This window comes from Gracilinanus agilis, chromosome 2, assembly GCF_016433145.1.
Source record: "Gracilinanus agilis isolate LMUSP501 chromosome 2, AgileGrace, whole genome shotgun sequence".
NCBI lineage: Eukaryota > Metazoa > Chordata > Mammalia > Didelphimorphia > Didelphidae > Gracilinanus > Gracilinanus agilis.
In genome coordinates this window covers 493,236,310-493,243,980 of record NC_058131.1, presented here as the reverse complement: position 1 = coordinate 493,243,980, position 7,671 = coordinate 493,236,310, and the positions used below count along the sequence as shown (strand labels likewise).

Below are 7,671 nucleotides of genomic sequence, written 5' to 3'. Positions count from 1 at the left end.
TGTCCAGGATACTTTTTGGAGGGTCTTTAGGAATTATCAATGGATATTAAAAACAGAAATATACCAATTATTTGTGGAAAATATTGAAATTTAATTTCATGAAAAAATAGGGGATTAAGAAAATATTGATAACTAATATTCACATTCCAATTTTCTCAGCCATAAAAAATATGAAACATCTATGTATGCTAAGGATATCATAAATTTTTTATGAAAAAAATTAGCAGTCTTTCATTAATAGTATTTACCAAAACATATTCAAGTCATGTAATTGTTTAGAGAGTAAATATCTATAAGATTATGTGGTACTTATTATTTGATCACAATAAAATGCATTATCTTTAGATTTAAAAACTGCTATGGAATTTTTGAGGTCTCATGTCGGGAGCTTTTAAGAGAAATTAGAATCTCAAGTAGATATTTTTATCTGGACCCCCTCAAAAATCAATACAGACTGGCAGAGCCATGTATTGGTTTTTCTCCCTTTCAGGTCGAGAAACCGGAGTGGGATATCTAAGATAAAAATCTGAGATTCCTCTTTTGATTCCTTTCAAAATACTCACCTTCCTTCAAAATGCATTATAGTCTTATTGAAAAAGCTTTGGGCTCTCAGCACTCCAGCAGGAGAGGGACTAACTCTGTTCCCCTTTGACTGAGAACAGAGATGGCTGGTACGGCCAAGTTCGAACCTTTGGCAGGGAATTTTGCCCAGAATTAAAGTAAAATAATGAGGCTCAAAAATTGTTTAATACCATCAAGGCTGAGAACTGCAGAGGCTTTCTGTTCTAACGAGATGTCCCAGGTTTCAATTAAAAGATAACACATATAGTTGATAGTTTAGCATAGGTTTTTTTATCTACACCTGGAGGCTTCTAAGGCTTTTGTTCTGATTATAGTAAAAATCTTGCTCTCTGTAACTGTGGGAAACTTTCTTGGACTTTTGGGGGAAGGGGATCTTTAATTTCCTTTATAATAAAGTGGCTACTTCAATATTTCTTGGAGTACTATGAGCTAACAAGCCGTGCTTCCAATCTGTTTCATTCTTTGCATCCGACAACCACCCTAGGCCACTCAGATTAGTCTCTGGTTATAGAGCAGGGTCTCTATAAATCGAGCCCAAACAGGGACTTGAACCCTTGGACCCTCAGATTAAAAGTCTGATGCTCTACTGACTAAGCTATCCAGGCATTTCACACATACTCTAACAAATATAAGACATCCTTTCCACAGATCAATAAATCACATCTAATATTGCTAAAGAAATCTGGAGAAAAAAAAGAAAGTTTATTATTCAGAAAATTGATTAACTTTAGCAAGACACTGGCTAAATTAGGATGAATTCTTGGATTAAATTTAGTCATTTGTGGGGCCATAAGAGTTACAGACTGTCTTAATTTCTTTTAAAACTTTATAGGGGAGTGGTTCCCAATGAAGGTTCCTTCTCTCCATCACTATTATCAGAGCCATTTCCTTTAAAAATGACAGGGAAGCATGATGACATGTCCCCATCCCTTTAGGTATACCATCATATTGTTCTTGAGTCCAGACACTCTTCAAGAACATTAACTCTGGCCTCTAATCCTTTCTCTATGTCCTCCTGGGTCAGGAGGGCAAGAGAAACATTTTTTTAAAAGCCAATTAGGGGGCAGTCCCCTTTGGCACAAGAATGTACATTCAAAACAAATGCATTTAACTGCCCATAGTTCAAGCAACTGCACCCCAAAGTTCATTTTTGGATCTTCTTGATGCAGTATAGGTCTCTGCAGGCATCTTCATGGTGTCTTCTCCAAACAGGTTTGTTGTCTGGATTCTGAGGAGGTGCCAAATTTCTTATCCTGAAATTACTCTCAAAATAATTTAAACTTTAAAAAACTCGTAATTTTGAAGAGAAGGGGAATTATGAAAGGAATCAAAAGAGGAGTCTCAGATTTTTACCTTAGATATTCCACTCCATCTCGACCCTGATAGGGAGAAAAACGAATACATGGCTCTGCCAGTCTGTATTGATCTTTCGAGGGGGTTCAGATAAAAATATCTACTTGAGATTCTAATTTCTCTTAATAGCTCCCGACATATCCCCCTTCTCTTCAAAATAACATGATTTATTAGACAGGAAAACTTTGAATAATGAAAGAAGTTAAATTGGTTATAATCATCAGTTATAGTTGGATCTGATATGAATTACATATCAAATTGATTGTTTATGGCTCTCTACAGTTTCATGCATTTATTTGAATTCATCTAAGATTACTTAAAAAATGTAGCAAAAAACATTTTAATGGCCTGGTCATTAACACTGAGTCAAAGAAAAATAGGGAGGCATATACTCAACAAAAATATTTGCTCCAGTCCTGGAAGAAGTCAGAAACTGTATAAATAAGATAGAATTTTCCTACTTACAGTGAAGATCTCTAGGTTCTCTAGGTTCTTATGTTAAATTGGCCTAAATATCAAAAAAGAAAAATAACCTATTTAGCGCCATACCTATCAAACTACCAAAAAACTATTTTACTGAATTAGGAAAAACTATAACAAAGTTTATCTGGAATAACAAAAGATCAAGAATATTAAGGGAAATTATGAAAAAAATGCGAAGGAAGGAGGCCTAGCAGTACCAGATATTAAACTGTACTAAAAAGCAATGGTAATCAAAACTGTATGATACTGACTAAGAGACAGAAGGGAGGATCAGTGGAATAGACTTGGGGTAAGTGACATCAGCAAGACAGTGTATGATAAACCCAAAAAGCCCAACTTTTGGGAAAAAAATCCAGTATTTGAGAAAAACTGTTGGGAAATTTGGAAAACAATATGGGAGAGATTAGGTTTAGATCAACATCTTACACCCTACACCAAGATAAATTCAGAATGAGTGAATGACTTGAAGATAAAGAGGGAAACTATAAATAAGTTAAGTGAACACAAAATAGTTTACTTGTCTGATCTCTGGGAAAGGAAAGATTTTAAAACCAAGCAAGAGTTAGAAAAAATTACAAAATGTAAAATAAATGATTTTGATTATATCAAAGAAAAAAGATTTTGTACAAACAAAAACAGTGTAGCCAAAATCAGAAGGGAAACAACAAATTGGGAGAAAATCTTTATAACAAAAAACTCTGACAGGGGTCTAATTACTCAAATATACAAGGAGTTAAAGCAATTGTATAAAAAATCAAGCCATTCCCCAGTTGATAAATGGGCAAGAGACATGAATAGGTAATTTTCAGGTAAAGAAATCAAAAGTATCAATAAGCACATGAGAAAGTGTTCTAAATCTCTAATAATTAGAGAAATGCAAGTCAAAACAACTCTGAGGTATCACCTCACACCTACAAAATTGGCTAAAATGAAAGAAGGGGAGAATAATGAATGTTGGAGGGGATGTGGCAAAACTGGGACATTAATGCATTGCTGGTGGAGTTGTGAACTGATCCAACCATTCTGGCTGGCAATTTGGAACTTTGTTCAAAGGGCTATAAAAGAATGCCTGCCCTTTGATCCAGCTATACCATTGTTGGATTTGAACCCCAAAGAATTCATAGATAAATAGACTTGCACAAAAATAATTATAGCTGCGCTTTTTGTGGTGGCAAAGAACTGGAAAAGGAGGGTATGTCCTTCAATTGGGGAATGGCTGAAAAAATTGTGGTATATGCTGGTGATGGAATACTACTGTGCTCAAAGGAATATTAAACTGGAGGAATTCCATGTGAACTGGAAAGACCTCCAGCAATCGATGCAGAGCGAAAGGAGCACATCCAGAAGAACATTGTACCCAGAGACCAATACACTGTGCTAAAATAGAATGTAATGTACTTCTGTAGTAGCAGCAATGCAATGACCGAGGACAATTCTGAGGGACTTATGGAAAAGAACTCTATCCACATTCAGAGGAAGAACTACAGGAGTGGAAACAGAAGAAAAACAGCTACTTGAACACATGGGTTGAGGTGGACATGATTGGGGATGTAGACTCAAAACTACCACACCAATACAATTATCAACAATTTGGAAATAGGTCTTAATCAATGACACATGTTAAAACCAGTGGAAATATGCATCATCCATGGAGGTTGAGGAACTCGGGGGTGAAGGGGAAAGTAAGAGCATTAATCATGTAACCATGTTAACTTTTCTAAAAAATAAATATTAATAAATGTTAAAAAAGAAAAAGAAAACAAAAACACAACAAAAAAGGAAAAAAGGAACTTTAATATCCAGTTAAAATATGCAATTGTATGGATAACCCAATGAGATGAGACAAGTATGCTTTTGTTTTCATTTTTAATATATTTTTAAATTTTATTTTTAATTCCAAATGTTCTCCTTCTTCCATTAACTCTTCTACCCATTTAGAGAAGAAATATAAGGTACCTATTTGACTTATGAAGACTTGCAAAATATATTTACACATTAGAGATGTTCCAAAAAGAAAAAAGAAAGAAAAAAAAGGTAACCCAAAGGACAATGGAAAGGCATGTTCTTCATATGAGTAGGCTGAAGCATTTTCCTAATTAAGAATTTTAGAGAAGTGACTTGCAGGATTTATTAAGAGAGGCATATGTAACCAGGAATGAAATAATAGTAGCAAGATAAAGCAATAATTCATGGACAACCTACATGTTCCACAAGTATCCATGTAGTATCAAGTGGTCTAGAATAATCTACAATACATTAAGGACCCCCAGTGGTAGATTTATGGGAGAATATGGACCGGAGTTACCCAGAATAAACAGTCAGCAATGAGAAATAGTCCTAACAATTAGAGGAAATATACAAATAGATAATTATTTGCATCAGCAAACCCATATTCAGTCCAGGCTACATGTCTGGTTATCAAAACCTAGGACTATAGAAGGACCAACATTACTGAAATTCCAAACCTTCAAATTTCACTCTTTACTTATAATTAATCTTTCTTTATATGTATTTCCATCACTCTCTCTAAAACAATTGCCATCATATCACACTAAATCTATTATTCACACTTAACATGAGTTTTGGTCCCTTGAAGTATGCTTTTCCTTTGATTCCCTTTCCATCACACTAAGGTTTATATGCTTACATAAATATTATTGGCTTTTTAATTTGTCACATTAATATTTTGCAGACTACCAGCTCAGAATCCCTTCTCCATTTCTTCCTCCCCCCACCCACCTTCTGTTATTCCACATATTTGAAACAGCATTCCAAGGTAGCTGCAGTCATGATTTTTCTATTGCTATTCTAACACTAGTGAGTATGATCTGATTTCACCAACTATATATCTAGCTTAATGATATGTACATGCGTGCATGCGTGCGTGTGTGCATGTGTGTGTGTGTGTTGTATGTAGATTTATAGACAGTTACACTGCAGTGATGTGCTAGTCTGGCAATTTAAAAACCAGTTCTCGAAAAAATTGCACACAAGGACATAATTTTTAATTTTAGACTCTATTATTAAAACGTTTTCCTTCCCTTTCTTAAGCTAGATAGTTAACTAAACAATAAATCAAGCCCAGATTTGTAGTTTCCTGATTTCAGAGGGGTAAATCGTCACACTGAAAATTTTACAATTGGTTCTTATGAGGCAGTATAAACTGCTCCAGCACAACTCTAGCTGAACTTTTATTTCTATGTAATCCTTCTTTATCCTCACTTCATTCCTTCCTAATGAATAGATATTTGTATTCATGTTTTTATCCACACAATCAATCCACCCCCTCTCCCACCATAATAAATTCCTTGAGATTAAAGGCTGTATTATGTGCCTTGAAAACAATTTGTCAATACAATATAGGTCGATGGTTTCCTCATTGTAGGAATTCCCTACAAGAGGTGGTTCATAGCCTGTTTATAGTTTACTCAATAAGTTTCTTGAGGTTTAGAGAAAGTAAATTATTTCATTATGATCACATAAAACTTATCATTACAGGCAGAATTGGAACCTATCTCTTTCTGATTCCCCATTGAACATGTTATTATCTGTGCCTTTCTTCATAAGAGTTTTTTTTTTCTTTTTTTTTTTTATCCTGGCACTCCATTCTAGGAGCATAGGGCCACAACCAGTAGGCAATGGGACACACAGTCGCTCAGGGTCACCCAGGTGGGAAGTGTCTGAGCCCGGATTTGAACCTAGGACCTTTCATCTCTAGACCTGGCTCTCAATCCACTGAGCTAGCCCAGCTGCTCCTACTTTAGGTTGCAGTTTCTTTAGCAGACGTAGTTTTTACAGGGTGGGTTTGCTAGCCCCACGCCCAACCCTCCTCCTTTTTCATCCGGGCTAGGGACCGTCCTTGGCCCAGGAGTGGTAAGGGTGGGCAATAGGGGTCAAGTGACTTGCCCAAGGTCACACAGCTGGAAGTGTCCGAGGCCGGACTTGAACCTAGGACCTCCAGTCTCTAGGCCTGGCTCTCAATCCACTGATCCACTCAGCTGCCCTCATAAGAGTTAGCATTCATATATATTTGTTTAATGTTTTTCAATAAAGCATCAGCCCTATTTTATTCTTAAATTATTTTAATTTTTCTAAGTTATATCCCATTATAATTTTTAATATTCATTTTCTGAAATTTTATTATCCATGTTATCTCTCTTCCTCCCATTCCTCTTTATTCCCTAAGAAGAATGTAATATAAGTTGTATAAATAATATCACATAATACATATTTCCATGTTCATTATATTATAATCCAAAACACACATAACTTACACTAGAGAAAAAATCATGGAGGAGATAAAATAAGACTGGAATGTTTCAATCTTTATTCAAACTTTGTTCCTTCCTTGGCAATAGATATCCTTTTTCATCATGCATCCCTTTGAATTACCCTGGTTCCTTGTTTTGTTGATAATAGTAAAATCATCCACAGTTGGTAATCATATAATAGTATTGTGACTATGAATAGTGTTCTCCTGGTTCTGCTTTCTTCACTTTGCATTACTTTATATAAGTCTTTCCATTTTATTTTGTTATCATCTTGTCATTTTGAATCATATGCTACAACTTGTCCATCTATTCCCCAATTGATGGACATCCTTTCAGTTTCCAGTTCTGGGCCACCACAAAATGAGCTGCTATACATAGTTTTGTACAGGTAAGGTCTTTTCCCTCTATCTTTAATCTTTTTGGGATACAGATATAGTATTGGTATTAGTTTCAAAAATTATGTGTAGTTTTATGGACTTTTGGACACAGTTCCATATTGCACTTCAGAATGCTTGCAACCTTACTTTAAGCATATGAATCAATCCTATTTCTAGAACCATTCCTGGTTCTCTAGTAAAGCTAGAACCATACTTTTCCCCCTTTGCCTCCCAAAATCTTCCCTTAATTTTTGAGGTATATATATATATATATATATATATATATATATATATATATCTGGTTAAATATAATTTAATTACACCAGTAAGGTAGACTTAACATCTATTTTTTCCATTACAAAATTCTAGTGCATATTTCTACAAGGAGGAGTTTCTAAGGATATGGAAATTTGACTTCAACAATGTGATGAAACACCTTTGGGAAGGATAGGAGGAGGTCAACAAGAATATAAAGATGGCCTCCACAGCTTAAAAAATAAGAACACCTAAAATCCAAGTTGGGCAATGAGAGTCTTGGGCTCAAGAAGCTCGAGTATCTCTTGTTGCTTCTTAGATCAAATACCTTCTCCTCTTTTTGATTTTCC

At 35.1% G+C, this 7,671-nt stretch overlaps 1 non-coding gene across 1 annotated transcript; it reads right to left on the bottom strand.

Moving 5' to 3' along the window:
• Positions 1-1,113: 1,113 nt before the first annotated feature.
• On the bottom strand, positions 1,114-1,187 carry TRNAK-UUU. The gene has a single exon. It is a non-coding gene; the product is annotated as a tRNA-Lys (tRNA).
• Positions 1,188-7,671: the final 6,484 nt, after the last annotated feature.